The sequence below is a fragment of the Mycteria americana genome, chromosome 8 (genome assembly GCF_035582795.1).
Source record: "Mycteria americana isolate JAX WOST 10 ecotype Jacksonville Zoo and Gardens chromosome 8, USCA_MyAme_1.0, whole genome shotgun sequence".
In the NCBI taxonomy this organism is placed as follows: domain Eukaryota; kingdom Metazoa; phylum Chordata; class Aves; order Ciconiiformes; family Ciconiidae; genus Mycteria; species Mycteria americana.
The window spans coordinates 37,119,575-37,136,367 of NC_134372.1; the positions used below are offsets into that span (position 1 = coordinate 37,119,575).

General features: G+C 39.4%; 1 long non-coding RNA gene across 1 annotated transcript in view; it reads left to right on the top strand.

Moving 5' to 3' along the window:
• The first annotated feature begins 1,127 nt into the window (after positions 1 to 1,127).
• The window catches only part of LOC142413963 (uncharacterized), a 29,955-nt gene continuing 14,289 nt past the window's right edge, over positions 1,128 to 16,793 (top strand). Inside the window, exons 1-2 of the long non-coding RNA XR_012776948.1 lie at positions 1,128 to 1,599; positions 3,206 to 3,286. This is a non-coding gene — a long non-coding RNA (uncharacterized LOC142413963). The remainder of the gene's footprint in view (positions 1,600 to 3,205; positions 3,287 to 16,793) is intronic.

Sequence of the window (16,793 nt, forward strand, 5' to 3'; positions counted from 1 at the left end):
AAGGGTATCATACAGGGTATACCATTCCAGCAATTTTGTCTGATAAAATGCCTAACTGTTAGGCCTCTGTTTAATACAATTTTATTTCATACAGGTCACAAACAATCAGGTTTTGGCCCTTATGCTCTATAATGCCTTTGAACCAGCACTCTAGAAAGGGAAAAATCTTTATGTCTGACCTGACTCAGTTTCACTTATTTGTTCTTTAATTCTTTGTGGTCCATTTTTTTTACCTATTTTGTTTTCACTAATTTAAAAAGTATTTGATTGCAATTAAGTGGAGCTGCCCTCCCTGGTTTTCCTGTCCTGATCAGACCTTTAAAACCGATTCTTCTTTTTGTTTTTCTCCTTTACCACTGGCTGGAGAAGCTTTATCTGAAAGTAATGTAGTAGTGACCTCTGATGACTTGCTTCTAGGGATTTTATGAATCCAGAATTAATTTGTTCCTGAGACCTGGAGAAACCATGAATGGTGAAAAATGTTTCTGGTACATGCATAATAACTGGTATAAATATTGTATCCAACACCAAAATCCCAAAGCCCAAATACTATAACCTATTTACAAAGGGACCCTTAAATCCAGTTTTGTTTGACCTGTATTGTAGAGAACTGTATAAACGTCACAAAGTCAAAGAACGTAAGTACTATAGCATTTGTAGTATTCTTAAATGAGTATTTTCCTGTTTCTTGGGGGCTTCTAGCTCAGCTGTAATGATAGCTCTGTTGTGTGTGTGCGCCTCTGTGTTTTGCCAGTCACATAAGTGAAATAAAAATGCCCTAATTTCTGCAACTTTGCTTTCATTGCACTGTAAAGCACTAAAAGCAGAAACAGTTTCCTGAAGAACTCCTCCATAGCAGGCCCTTGAACAAGATGACTGTTTCTAATAAGCAACAGCTGTCGTTGTGGTTTTACTAGTCAAATGATTCATGTCTTTTGCTCAGAAATGATAAGTGGAACAAATGTTTACTTAGATATGTAACAGAGGAACAATTGAAAAATAGTAGACTGTCAAATAGAAATATCTTCCTGTTATCTGATCCTTGACAATTAGTCTGAACTGGTTTTTAGTCAAAAGGCAAAGTTACAGCGGTGCAGTTCGAATGGCGAAGGGTTGAGCTCACGGAGTTCTGCAAACCAAATTCAGCAGGCTGGTTTGCAAACGTCGGCAGTAGCCCAGCAGATCTGAGGGGGACGCAAGCACCTCTGTGCAGACTGCTACCCCACCTCATTCCGGGCAGCCTCCCCTCCTATCTTTAGTCATCCTTGAAAGGAAGACAGTGAACTTACCATTTCCACTTGTTTCTGCTATGTCTTCAGGGAATACCAAAGCGCTTCTCTGCCGCTTGGTCTTGAGTGAATATCCTCTGTTGGCTACTGCTTCCCCAGGATTTTACACAGTCTTCTGGGAGGAGCAGATTAAATGAGGAGAAGTATTCTAATGCAGGAGATTCCAGGCTCTGTTCAAGGACAAAAAGATTACATTACCCTTCAGAGGTTGGGAAGGAGAACCGAACAGACCCGTGATGTATCTCTGCTGAGCCTGGAAGCTGCTGCAGTCAGAGAGATTTGACACCGCTGTGGCATCGCAGGGCTAGAGGTAAATTTTTGTTAAGTGCTAGGGAAGCAGCGGTAGACTAACTCTTACGAGCCTAAGAAGACGGCATCAAAAAACGGTGTCTTCTGCCTTTGAAGGGGGGCTGGGAGACAAACAAGCATGGAGAAGGCCAAGGGAGCCTTGGGGGCAAATGATGGGCAAATGATACCAGTGTACATCTATAACTTACTTGAACTTATCTGGATGCTTGCCAGTAGAATAGGGTTTAAATCCACCTTTATTTTGCATAGATTCTGGACTTTGTCACTTTTTCAGAACTCTCTCTTCAGTATCGCTGTACGACACTGCGCTGCGTTGTATGGAAAGACTGTCAGAGCTTCGGTTTCCCATCTGTAAAATGGGGGTAATATTTCCTTTCTCCCAGCCTTTATTTAGCTTACAAGGCTCCTGGGACTAGAATTCTTTTATTGCGTGTTTCTGTATTGTCTCGTACAACAAGACCCTGATCTCAGTTGAAGCCTGTAAGTATCACTGAAATATGAATGGATAATAATAAAAAGATGATTTTGACACAAAATGGAATTTTATATTCTGGAAAGTGAAATAAAATATGTACTAAAGTCTACTAAAGTGTAACCGTGAGATCAAATGATAAAATTCTTCTGGCAACAAAGAGTTGACACAAATTTGTGAGATTAAACTGAACCAACTCAACGGAGGCTTGTTCTGGTGGTTTATTCATATAAAGTATATGAAAAAAGTAAGTGAGATGATCAAATTACCCTCACAGCATGGATTTTGACATGGATGTAGACTAACTGAGTCACCGGAGGACTGAGCAGGTGCGTTGTTCTAATTATACCCTCAGTCTTGTGAGGAAGGAGCAAACTTCCCGGTTGCTTCCCTGGTGGAGATAAGGTGTTATCAGCCATCAGCAAATGAGAGGGGAGAACAAGGACAAGGCACCTGATGGGAGAAAGAGGAGGAAAGGAGGAGGCAAAGAGAGCATATTCATAATGCTACTCATCTTTTAAAAATGTATACACATGTCTACTCTGAGCCATTTGGATGCCACTTCTAGTACTCATTTCTTGTGTCTCTCACTAACCCTTCCTTATGGCGAGGCACACAAAATTCTTTTTTAACATTTTCTCTTTTATGGTCTTGTAGTGAGATATCTGGCTAAATATAACGATTTATTTGTTTATTAATTAATCAACAACAGGCACACTAGGAGTTACAATCCAAACAGTCCCCCACACGGGTTTTTATCACCATATACTATACCCCTAGGGAAATACACATCTTTTTTTCAGGAGCATAAATGGACATTTCTATAAATTGCAACTACTTGGGTGCATGTAATATGCAATATTATTCATCTTTGTATTCCAGGTGAATCCAGACTAGACTACCAGCCTCTAGGGGAGTCTGCTTCATATAATTATCAGTATTCAAAGAATGATTGTAGATGTTGTAGCTTAACAGCAGGTGAATGGTCCTTATCTGAATATTAAATAAAGTGCAACTGGATTTCCAGGTTATCTCTGGCTAAATGTTTGCAAAGTCATTAGTGAAAGCATGCAGCTATAATCCCAACCACTCTTCTTACAAAGGATTTCCACTTTTGTTTTTAATTCCTTTACAGGATGAATTGTTCATCTCCCTTTCCTATACACACAATTTTGTCCCTTGGTTGGACTACCAGAAACATCAAGGAAGCTGCCTTGTAAGTAGAACCTACGCTCTTTTTTTTTTTTTTTTCTTTATCCTAAACAACAAAAGAAACCTAGGGAAGAGTGACAAAGAGAAAGATTTATTATTTCCTCTGAGGACGACCAGAGCTCTGAGTGTTGGGAAAAGGCTCTTTAGTAAACTGCTCCTTTGTCCTCCCAAGTTCTGGGAACTTTAGCTCCATATTCAGTTTCCTTATTGCATGATCTGAGAGAAGCTTTATGTATTTATTTAGCAAAAACCTTTTATTACTGTTTTAAAATGGGGGATTTAATATACTTGAACACTGTTTTAGTAGCTTGATAGTGGATGCTATGTGAATGCAGTAGATAGTAGTTACGAGAAAATTAATAGCAACAAAGAACAAGAACAAAAACACCCCCTGCTGAGCAGAAGGGAATAGACCAGACCCAGCATAGGAAAATTACTGGAGATAAAGGAAGAAGAATTACCGTGGGACTATATAACACAAGATTTTTAAGGCACAACTCGTATTTCAGTCCCTAGATGTGAAGAGCACGGTGATCCTAGTGATCCTGCTAGAGAGCCATTTTGAAGAGGAATTTTCAAGACGGACATACTCTACAACGAGGTAGCTAGGCTAGGACATCAGCCGCATCCTTTGCCAGGCACCACAAAAGACTTATACCCACTAAGACCCGGACCATCAGTGGCAAAGCATGTTATCACAATAACTGCAAATATTTTATTTTAATTGAATATAAACATAATTCAATATGAAATTGAATATTATTTAACTGAATATTAAAGAAACAAACACAACCCCCCCAAAATGGACCCATCACTACAGTAAGCCATATACTATTTATTTTTACATGGATTCCCATTTATTTTGAGCTGTAACACATGCTGAGTTTTCAGCATGACATAGGCTATCATCTTTAGTTTTCAGGCACTACACCTCTCACTGCTGCTATTTCAGGCTTCTGCAGACTCAGGCAGATATTACTACACCAGTCTACAAGGCTTTCTGCTCATCTTTGCAGAAATGCAGAGTAGAAACATTTATTCCAAAAGGGAGGAGGGAAGAACGCTGAGCACAATTTTGTGTTTAGCTCTGAATTATCTAGCAAACCATGCAGTCTCAGGGACTAGGGAATATAAAGGGCTCAGCTTCTACATGCCAAAGCCCCGTTTCTTTCAGTAACAAGAAATAGGGAGAGCTTTTTCTAGCACATGAGCAATTCTATGTATTTTTACTTAAAATTATGTCAGATTGTAAAGCTCATAAGTTTTGGAAGTGCACTGATTCACACTCTTCCATCACGAAATTGCTATTCTGTTGCGCTCTAACTTTTCTAGCTTTGTTCCTTGGCACATCTACAGTGGATGTTACTGAGGGCTCATTCTGGGCTTTGTACCTATGCTATGGTTGCCAGCAATGTAGGAAACAGAGCCTCGAGGAGTGTGTTTTTTTCCAGTCCCATATTCCTAAGTATATTTATATGAAAGTGAACTGCACAATAATTACAGTATCAGTTCTGGTATTCCTGTTTTCATAATGCTAAAAAGAAAAAAAAGAAACTGAATAAGCAGTGCTTTTTGGTTGTGTTTGTAGTTGTGATGATCTTCTGTTAAAGGGAAGGGCTCTCGCACGTTTAGGCAGGAGCCTTTAGTTACCGTTTTGTGACTCCCTCTAGGACCAGAAGTATTCCATTTTGACTGGAACAGACTGCAGAAGTTAACAACTGTTTTCTGTTTGGCATTTTTATATGTATTAAAAAAAAAAAAGTAAAAAGGTTCAGCCAAAACTGTTCTACACAGTTCAGAACCCAAATTTTCATTCCTGCTCAAGTGTGAGTCACCTGCAGTCACTGGGATTATTCCGATTTATCCTTAAACACGTCCATTTTCTAATGACACTTTTTAGCAATACCTGACCTCTTGTTATTTGTATTCGTTTCTATTTTTATAACCTCTTGAAGTACTTACACACGTCCTGATTTAAAAATAAGCCCTTTAACAGGCCATCTGCACTTAGAAGCCAATGGCCAAATCCCAATCCATCTGAAGCTGGTGGAAATTTTGACATTTATTTCAATGGTGAAATCATAATTTGGTCGAAGTGTACAGTAAAAGGGAAGATGATTTGCTTAGGGAGTGATGAGGGTTGGCTTTGTCCCTGTCATCAACCACATGCTGACTGATTTAAGAATGAAACTTGGACCTCCTCACAGAGGCAATCAATCATTAGACCGGATGCCCTTGTTCAGCTAGGCTAAGCAGTGGGACAAACACAGGAATGTAATGGGAGAGCAAAAAAATAGTAAGCTTTAGAGAACCTGAGAATATCTCATGTTTCTGTATCATATCCTCAAAAAACTTGAAAAAGCAGTGAGTTTATCCAGCATATGGCTCTTCTGTAGCTGATTGACTGAGGTTGGATGTTGTGGTCTTTATTCATAACTTCCACCAATTTCAGAGACAATATTTGCATGCAGGAGGGCTGAACAGAACAGCCAGAATACATGTCAACCTCAGGTTACAGCTAGCATAAAAGCTTTCCATCACAGATATGGACTCTTGACCATCACCACACCAGGCGCTGCCAGGCACACAAGAGGACAGCTTTCTGGGACACGGTCAATAGCTTTACCTGAGATGATCTTGCGGTTTTGGTCTCCTAAGCAGATCTGTGATTTGGCAGACTTTTTAAACATATACAGACTAAAACACCTCCAGCAACGTAGACCTAGTTTCAAGCACTGTGGTAAATACCGTAGTACGTATTTTACAATTGTATAATATTTATATTGGGAATGTAGTTGTTTCTAAGTCTATAGTACATACTTCTCTGTTAAATTTCTCATGGAAGAAGATTGTGAAGGTACAACCTGTGCTCTGGCTGCTTGGTTCTGGTCCAGAAGTGAGAAGCAGTCACAACACCTCTTCAGCTCCCCTTGGGCAGAGGTCCTGATAGGCATGGACCTGAGCCCCTGCCATCCCTGCCCCGCCTCTCTGCCTGCTGCCTGTGATGTAGGTTTGGGTAGGAAATGCAGTGAGAGCGGACTGACTACATTCCGGGTTTACAACCCACCAGCCAGCCCAGCAGAGCCACCATCAATCCCTATAAACTGTAGCGATTTTCATAACACCACGGGGTGAGCCCTGATCCAAAGCCCTCAACCACTGGTGCTCCCTTGACTGCTATTGAGTACGTGCCCAAATGCTTACAGCCCTCAGCCTTTTCACTAAAGTCAGAAAGAGGCCCACACAGGTAAATTACTGTTAGCCATAGAAATATTCCTATATGGGAGAGGGTGTGAGTTACACAAATATCTACTCTATAAATCTGTTATGTGGCTTGGGAGGAAAACAAAAAAGCCACTTAAAAATTTGCTCCAAATTTGGCCACAGTATAGTTTTGTTAGTTCAAAGAAATGGAGCTAACTTTATTGTTATTTGTGTTTGGATCAAAGAAAATTATGAAAATAAACATTAGACAGAATGATAATCAACACTGGAGAAGAAATGTTTACTAAAGATTTTCTTCTGTGTTCTCTTACCAGCATTAATAATATTTTCTTTTTCTAAAGTTTTCTTGCTTCCTTCAAAGAGATTGATTTCAGTAGAAAGAACAAACATATGCAAATAAACTGAATGATGTTATACCCCCTGCCCCTATCCCCCCAAACTGCATCAGATAATTCCATATTGTTAGTCTGCATTACATTTTTATCAGTTTTTTGTCTTAATCAGATATGAAGCTCTTGCAGTACATCTCTAGAACTGGGCTGTGACCCTGATGTGACTCTACAGCACAGAACCAGCCTTAACCCTGCTGTAATCTAATAGTTCAAATTTAACGGATTTGTTTTTTCAGTGGAAATAATGGCTTCCTGTCACAAAACAGAGCCACAGATTACATATCTGATAAATGGCTTTGGCATGATTTTTTCATGTAACACACAATTAACAGTGCTTTTCATAAGATTCATGGTTTAAGGATTTGGCGAAAGCATTAATAAGTTCATTGCTATGCATTTTCTTAAAAAAAAATCTACATTTCTGCTAGTGCTTTAAAAACAAATAATACTTTGCTTAGAAAGATCTCATCTATGCTTTCCAGTGTTAATTTAGCCTCAAAACACTACACTGAAATTATTACCACTGAGTGCTGATGTATTTTTTCATGAGGCATATAATTATAATTGATAACCCAAAATGTAAATAGGGTAATTTTGATTTTATAAGCTACCACCCATACAGATACTGAAAATTTCCACATTATAGCTATAATTGTTTTTTGTCATGCCATAATCCCCTAAACATTATCAACTAATTAATAGCTGAACAATACATAAGGAGATATACAGTTCTTCTATGGATAGTATTACGTATTTTGAAGGAGTTTATTATCTTTAGCTTGGTTTTGAAATCACAGTTCAGAATTGCTCATGCTGCCTTCCTTGGTTCTCTTCAGCCCACCCAACCACCAGCCTTACACTGCTGCGTGTTGCTAACTCCTAGCATTTACAATGAGGTAATCATCACCTTGTAGTTCATTGGTGTGAATGCTGGTCAGATGGCCTGGATTTTATTAACAGAAATAGGGTCACAAGTCAAATACATGCTTGGGGTCAGTGAGCAAATACAAAAGAAGATTAGAGGAACAAAAAAATGTGACTGGAGGGGTAAAATCCCACTGGGGGTTAATCGAGCAGAAATGTATCAAAGAATGTAAACTACCCTTTCTTTTGTTATTCATCGTACAGGACGTAGTTCCTATGTCCTGCTGATTCCAGTTAGATAGAGCATCATCTCCAGAATGCTATCTTTTAATGATCTCTTTGCACAGAGCCTTACAGAGGGACTTCCAATAATACTACTGCTTACTGCTATTACCACTGCTACTACTACTAAAACAATAACAACAATAAGAACAATTAAAACCACCTAGCATAAATATATGAATTACAAAGAGTTGCTTCACCTAGTATTGTACTATGCAAAGACTGCCTATAAAAAATAAGAGAAAAATAGTATTCAATGTCACTTTTCTGGGATTCTCTTCTGCCTTCAAGACAAAAAGACTGGACCAAGAACTAACTTCACAATTATAGTGATTTAGCTCCCGCTTGCAAAGCAAATGAATGAATAAAAACATTTCTAAAGGTATGGTATTGTATTGCTATGGTTTTAGTTTTTTAAGAAAGACTGTCCTTTCAAAAGACAGAACAACAAAAAAGAATCTAGCATCTCTGATCTGCACAGTAAGTACGGGACTTGGTAGGGCCCAAATGGTAGCAGTCAAGAAAAATCATAGGGTACTTACCAAGTGGCAGCTGATTTTCTCTTTTGATACATGTTCATCGCTCTTTCTATGACAAGAAGCAGAATATTCTGCCTTATTTGAACTACGCACATTTGTCTAATTCTTTAAAATCCCAGCAGTAGAAAGATTCCCTTTTCATCAATTTCCATTTATTATGCTTGTAGCTACATATTGTAATATGAATTCTTCTATCCATGTATACTGCACATCTATAGATTTTATGTTTTCACACATCACATGAAAAGCATATTTCAAAACTATTGCATTATCATGTGCCAGAATAATATTGCTATGGGAATTCAGACACATTATCAAAAGTACAGTATAAAGCAAGGAAGTGAGAGTCAGGAAGGAAGGAATCCTTACTTCTATGACTACCTGCCACTGACTTAGTGTGCAATGTTCATAAAGTCTCTTAATCTTATTTTGGCATACTTTATATATAAAACAAGCAATATGTCCTTCTGCAAGGCTGAAATAAATGTTAACTGGTCCAATCATGCCCTTCGGGAGCAAAATTGGGATTTCTGTCATCAACGTCAAGATGAGCCAAACCAGGCTCAGAGATTGTAAATCTTTACGTTCCAAAGAAAGACACTACATAGATGAAAATTTCATGGCCAGATACAAACTGTGGTAGACTACTGAAGGATTAATGTGAAACCGAATACTGTAAATGTAAGTATTGCTTGAAATGAAATCAAAGGCTTCCTTAATTACCTATCTGTGTTTTCCCATACAATTTATTTTCACACATTACATACCTCCTTCAGGAATATGTGTATTTGATCCTGCATCTTATAGCAAAGTATATATCTAACTTAGATATTGTCCCTTAAGTTTAAAACTAAGTATGTGCTTAAGTGTTTTGCTGGATCAGATTGTACAGCGTTGTGCAGGACTGAACCTTCATAGGGCCACATGCAGGATTTTCCTCCTCTTTGAACAAAGGGTGCTATGCCAGCGTGTACACACTGTGTCTGACCTAAGATCAGCAGCCAAGTTGTGGACACCCACATAAGGATTTTCTTTACAGAACTGACCTTAAAAATGGAAATGTCTATCTCCTCCTGCTACACTGGCAGACAGCATTTATGCAATGGTCCAGATGTACGAGACCTTGTTAGCAACTGTAGCTTTTACACAACTTACTCGTAAGTTAGTGGGTTGGAAATCACACATTTTAGAAATATTTTCTGAAGGATATGATCATATTTTCTGCCCTTAAAAGTGTTTAATGTTGCATGTTCATTACGTATTTTAGTGTTACTTAATTTAAAAGGTTTTTAGACAATACAAATTACCACAGAGTGGATTTAGACATGCTTATAAAATAATAATAGGTATTTAATACACAAAAAAGCCTATACAAAAAAGAAAAACTCTTATAACTATATTGACATGCAATGAATATATTTCTAAAAAGCCATGAGTTTAAAGTGTCTTTCCAAGGTTTACGTTTCAGTTATTTGAGTCCTTTCTGTGGAATACAGTCCAGTAAAACACAACATGCTGAAGTCTTTCTGCTAACTTAGTGTAGAAGCACTACTTAGAAGAGTTAACTTTTTAATAAAGTGGTCAAAATATTTTAAGAAATATCACTTCATGAAATAGAATTAATTACCTTTGCATCTATATTATGTGGAGGAGACATACTAAATACTTCAGACAGCAGTGCTGAGATGTATTGAGGTTTGCATAATGCCAACATGCTGTATTACTACTTAAAGGCTTGCAAATAAGAATTTTACTACAGTCACAACATATACATTGGGCTCTTCCAGTAGATTGATCACTCAAATAAAAAGAAAGGAATGTTTTTGATCTGCAAAGAAGATGGGCAAAAAGTAAGCCTGCTCATCTTAACTCTGCATTAGGAAAAAAAATGAACTTTGATCTATCATATTGCAGAGCTGCATGTATTTCAATGGCAATTTATCAATTCTTTAATAGTCAAAGCTCCCAAGTAGTAAAAGCTTCTTAGACTTCCTAATCTAATAGCCATTATTTTAAATTTTTATTCTGTATGACTTACTGTTAGGAAGCAAGAAAGCAATGTATTTTCTTAAGAATTCTCTCTTTTATAAGAACTGATGAAATGGCGTGCAATACTACTAATTTTGTTTGTTCTTCCTCGTGCTGGTGTAAAAACAATGCAGAACCCCACCTTAATATATGTTAACATTTCTTACCTAATCTAACGGCACTGCGTATCAGCAACAGGACTGTCTTAAGGTCAGGATATAGCAGCACCACCCCTTAAGGGAACACTTTCTCCTTTCAGGGTCGGAGCACTGTACGTGCTCCCGCCGTCGGTACCATCACCCTGCCCGCTGCTGACAGTGCTGGGCTGGAGGCACGGCTCTGCCTGCGGTGCCCCCTCCGGCCCCAGCTCGGGCGTCTTCCACCCTGTGGGGAGCAATTAGGAAGCTTTCTCTGTGCTCCAGCCACCACGACTGCTGCAATTTGTCTTTACAGGGGATATAAAAGGTCCCTCTGCTTCCTCCACCAACACCAGATGGGTGGGAGAATGTGTCCCAAGGTGATGGACCCAGCTCCACGGTGAGCCCCCATTTTTCTGGGTAGGGTGTGCCCTGTATTCCTAAGACAATGGAGACATGAGGGTATTTAGCACCCTGTGGGCCTATCACAGATGTGAATCTGAAATAAGCTTAAGACTGGCTTGTTTTAAAAAGTTTACCTTGGCAAGTCCAAAGTACAAGGAAGAGCATTTAAGACTGCAGATCTAAACTTGCGTGTTGTTATTGCTAAACATTAAACCCTAAGGTCAGAATTCTGAATTCCCACAGTCAACCACTCCAACTCAAAAATACATCAATGTATTTGCTAAATGGAAACCATACTCACATCACATCTTATCATAATGTCACAAAACGCATAAAATTACAAATCAGTTTTAAGGCAAAATACATGACAGCAAAATATAAGTACACAAAAATTACATTAAATATCAGTCTTCATTTGTCCCTACCACTTCAACTTACCTCTCAGTTCAAAACTACTCACTGCAGTGCACAGCTTGAGATAGTCTAAGATCCATTTTAGAGTGGACTGAAATATAAATGACAGTTCACACTACACATGAACATAGACAACTGTATAAAATATTTAAATAAAGACAGAAAAGAACAGAGGAAACCAACAGAGCCTTTGGCAGACCTAGCCTTTGGGAATTTAGCAGCTTGAGATTCATTGCAAATTTCATCTTTAATGTTATTTTTAGTTCAATATTTTGTAGCACTCAGAAGTAAATCTTTGTGTGCTGTCTCTCCTCCTGCTTGTGCTGCTTCCTTTTCCGATCTTTTTTTTTTTAAAGAAACCTAATATATTTTCGATACAATTGATTTGTGAAATGTTTTGTGATATTTGTTAAAGTTATCCTGTTTCTTCACACAATTCAGTGAAAACCATGGCACTGTTGTTTCTTTTCAAGTGCTGAATAGCGACTGTCATAACTGAATATAAACGAGACCCCCCAGTAGTCTTTGTTCTACCACACCTTGTGTTGCATTAAATTCTCTTACATTAATTTTGATTCTTGGGTTAGGGTCAAACTCCTTTTTTAACCTCTCACCACTGCTCCAAATACTGCCACACAGAGTACATTTTCAGAGCAGTTTTGATTTTATCCTGGAATCTCTTCTTTGTCTCTCTGTAAAGCAACCTGACCGGAATGATACAAAATAACATAGACCTGGAAGATGCTGCAAAGAGGACACGCGGATAACTACTGTCTGCAGGAAGATGGAAACACTGGTTCTGCCTCACGTCGTCTCTCTTACCCCCTCCTGCCCTGCGCAGGTTGAAATACGGTAGGTCGGGGAAAAGAACAGATCCTTCTGCACTGCTTTCTGCACGCAGGACCGGTCCACCAGCTCCCTCAGGGCCACCTATCCTGCTGCTGTGCCATACAAGCCGATACGGTTATCGGCTCCTTCTCTACCTGGACAGAGACCAAAGAGGCCAAGAAACTAGAAGTGTAGGCATACAAGCAGATTACCACAGGTCAAAGCAGGGTGCAAAGTAGCAGCATGTCAGCTGCCCCACAGCAAGCATCCATATATGTGCTTTCACTCAGCACCAAATGCAAGATAGCTTAGATGCGAGTGGAAAAGAAACAATAATATTTACATCGGATACCAGCAAGCTGGCATGCGAACATGGCAATTACCGAAGTTTCTGAGAAACTGTAAGTTCACACCCTGGTCTACCCCGTTGTATATGGCTGCCTGTCCATGCTCAGGTGTCTTGTTCAAAGTCAATTCCTATTTATTTTAGTTGACTTGGCAGGCCTTTCCCCTTCCTCCTGTTGCAGAGAACTCAATGGACATACTCTCCCATTACTATACTTATGATTTAATAGTTGTGCCACAGATCATGGCATTACAAATAGATTATTTCACATCCCCTGGAACTGACAATAGCACTGTGATGTGACATGAGAAGGGAACCATATAGGAGATATAAAATAAGACTAAGGCTACTTATCTGTGTGGTATGAACACCATAACACTACTTTTGCTTTAATTAATTCTAATTTCATCAGGCTGCAGTTGGAGTTGGGAATTTTTCCTTTTTTCGTGGAAGGATTTGCAAGAGGAGGAGGAGGAGCTTGCCTGATCATAAGGCTTTAAAATTACAAGAAAGCTTTTTTATTTCAAAAGCCTTATTTCTAACATATAGAGCCATTATTCAACAGTTCCCACAAATGCAAGGACTAGGAGCCCAAATTAAATGACCAGGCATCAGTCTTAAAACAAACAAAAGAAGTACTTTATCCTCACAGTGCATAATGAAATTACGGAACTCGTGGCCACAGGATGGTGTGGAGGTCAAAAGTGTAAATGGACCATAAAAGGGATTACATGAAATCATGCAAACAAAATCCATCACTAGCTACTAAACATGATGATCAAGATCCAGCCTCCAAATCAAAATGTCTAAGATACCGATGCTCAGAGGGCAGAAGCACGCAGGGGAAGAAGGATTGCTCTATATGAGCGATATATCAGAGTTTATACATTTTTTCCCTAGGCATTTGCTCCTTCTCACTCTCAGAGAGAAGACACTGGTCTACATGGACATTTTGTCTTTCTCAGGATGGCAGCTATTGCATATGTTCTAAATTTTTCAAAAATCCTAACTCATTTTATTCGACACTGTATGTTTTAGAAATTTTTCCATTTTAAATGCAAGATATTTAGAAAAAAGCCTGTAAAGAGTCAAACAGAGGGCAAAAAGAAACAAAGGTACCCAGAAAAGATGGAGACTCAGAGTTCAGAACATTTTCCATGAAAGTCATGTTTTGCCATATAGGTGTGCTTCAGAATCTCATTTTGCACTAAAAAAAAATTATTTCCATCCCATGGTTGCAAAAAAGGAAGTTAACAATACAGAAACCTATGCAGTGTCCACCTTCCTAAGTCTGCTAAGAGACTGAAACATACCTGACAGTTGAAAACCATCTTGTAAATCTGAAGTAGGTCCCTGTGGCCCCTGCAGTGCTGAAAGCACTGCTCGCCATCGCTTTCACTGCATTGAATCATTTGGGCCTCTCCCTTTCTGTGTGAGTCAGGTTTTGAAAACTGAGCCTCCTCTAGCCTGTAGGATTCATAAACACCTGCCCCATTAACCCAGTTTCACTATTTGTCTAATGACAACCACAAGTAACGACCTGACTCAAGTCATGTCAATATTCTGCCAAAACTACCATTTTGCCCTCTTAGCCACCTCCTCCCACCCACCCATAGGTTATGGAACTGTGGGATGGTTGCCAGAGAAATGCAATAAAAAGTAGGAAATGACATACACAAATAAAATTCACTTACCTAAAAGCCCTGTACGTCAGATCTCTTTGTGCTGCCTCCGCCCCCACCGTCCACTCCTTTACTTCCAGCACTTGTTTCTCCTCTCTCGGATTTCCTCTTCCTTTGCTGCCCTTTTTCTTCACATGTTCTACTTTCTGTTCTTTTTGGTTGGTTGGTTGGTTGGTTGGTTGGTTTTGCCTCTTTTTATGCCCTAGTTGTTTTCTTTGGCTGAAAATGAATAAATGAATGCTTTCATAATTTTTCCTTGCTTTAGAGCTAGTAAAGCATTATCGTGTCACTTTACCATTTTTGCTTCCTCTTCCCAGTTTTTCTGCCACTACTTTTGTTGTTGTTTTCTACTTTTTTTTCTGGCCTGCCTCCATAGCAATCACTCCCTCCTTGCAAGTACTCCCTCCTCAGTGACTTCGTATGCTCCTTCTCTCTGCGGAGCTCCTGTTATGTCCCAGTGCAGTCTGAAATGATCCACATTTCCAGGTGGATTTGTTGGGCTTCTGAAGTTTTGACGGGGTGTAAAGGCCATCCTAAACATGTAAGGCAATACTGAGCACTTCTGATGGAAAGTTTCTGGATGCATGGACATGGCTTCAGGGAGAAGCAGCGACATGAAATGGAGTGGAACAGAGTCCTATTCCAGTTGCTGGGGGGAAATATCCCCTCTTGCTTAACTCTGTCTAAGCCACTTATTTCACTCTTATTTCTTTGGCCTTCCAAATGTTCTAAGCCATTGCCTACTGAGTGTACTTACAGGATCCATCCCTAAAATCTGGAATCTTTATCCTCATGGATGTCCCTCCCGCCAAGAGTACACAATATTAGGAATAGCACTCTCTGGTTTAGCTTACAGTTGCTCACATTTTCCCGATCCTTAAAACCACTCTGAAGAAATGTCAGTTGATCCAAGTAGCTAAGTGTGCTGCTCTAATTGCTGCATGACGTGATTGGACTGCACTTGCTGCAGGAGAGCCGAAAGGCTGTGCAGGCTGCACGCGAGGCTGGCGCCTGCTAAGCTGCGGTCCCTTGCAGCTTTGCAGGGTCGTGTTTAAACATACAGTCGCTATACACACATGTTCTTCAAGGTCTAAATATGCTATAAACCATTCAACGCGTCTTAATTCATCCCTATGCTTCTTCATTCCTGTTAGGCACGAGTACATTCAAGACTTAAAGGGAAAAACAGTATTTCAGGTTTATGAGATAAGATGGTGAAAAAATGGAAGCAGCACTAGCTTTAGTATATATTTTCTATGCTAAGAATTGAGAGAATGAGGGATTAGGTCTAAAGTAACATCCAGAGAATGGGAAAGACTAGCTGAGAATTTCATGCTGTAAACATAATTCTAGAAATAATCTTTTTGTGTTTCTGTTCTTTACCTTTTTAACAGCACAATTACCCATGACAATATCATTTGAACAGGATTTTTTTAAAAAATGCACAAGCCACCTTAATGAAATACCATCCACAATTCAAACAACAAAAAAGATTCCCATTCTGGGGGCTTCTCTCCATTTATATTAATTATCAGTTTTTCTATGGAAGAATTGTACAATATGGGGTTTTCCTGCTTGTTCATAATAGGTCATTCATTAAAGAAAATACTGGGAAATTATTCTCTGTGTCAGTGGATACAGGATGCCATCTGGGAGCTGAAAAAATGAACAGAAATCAGACCAAAAAAAAAAGATTAAAACCATGAAATTAGTTGCACTTATGGAAACCAGACAAATACTTTAAAAATCCCAGGCCCATCAGACAGGCTATAATAATTGGCACATTGTCCATTTATACGAGCAATGCACTTACTCACAGGAGCGGTCGGTGGTTTCCTCCGTCAGGCCCTCGGTGATTCACTCGCACCATGTCCCCTGGGTCTTCTCCCTGCTCTCCTGCTTCTCCAGAGCTGTCAGCACCCCCTCCGGCCCCGGGCTCACCAGCGCCGCATGGATGCTCTTTGCCATTTCCTCCTGCAGCTTTTCCCAGCTGTCTGCTTACTGGCAGTTCTCCATTCCTCTCCTTTCTCTTTGCAGTTTTCTGCTTCCCTTATTCCAAGGTGCTTTCTAACCAACTCTATCGTATAAGGCTCTTGCGGGATATTAGTCGGTCTCCTCCCTGGGTCCAAAAACAACAGGTAGATCAGAAAACCTCTCCTGAAATGTGAGATTGTCTACTCTGACTCCAGTTCTAGGGTAATCTAAAATTCAGTGTTCATCTTTCTGGGGTAAGGTGGATGGCTTAAGTTAGAAGGGGAATGCCTACATCAGCAGATAAGGAAATCACAACAATATAGTGATAAATGTATTAAGATGAATATGGCCATATGCCAATTTTTTCCCCTCATAAATAAGACTCTTGTTTACCA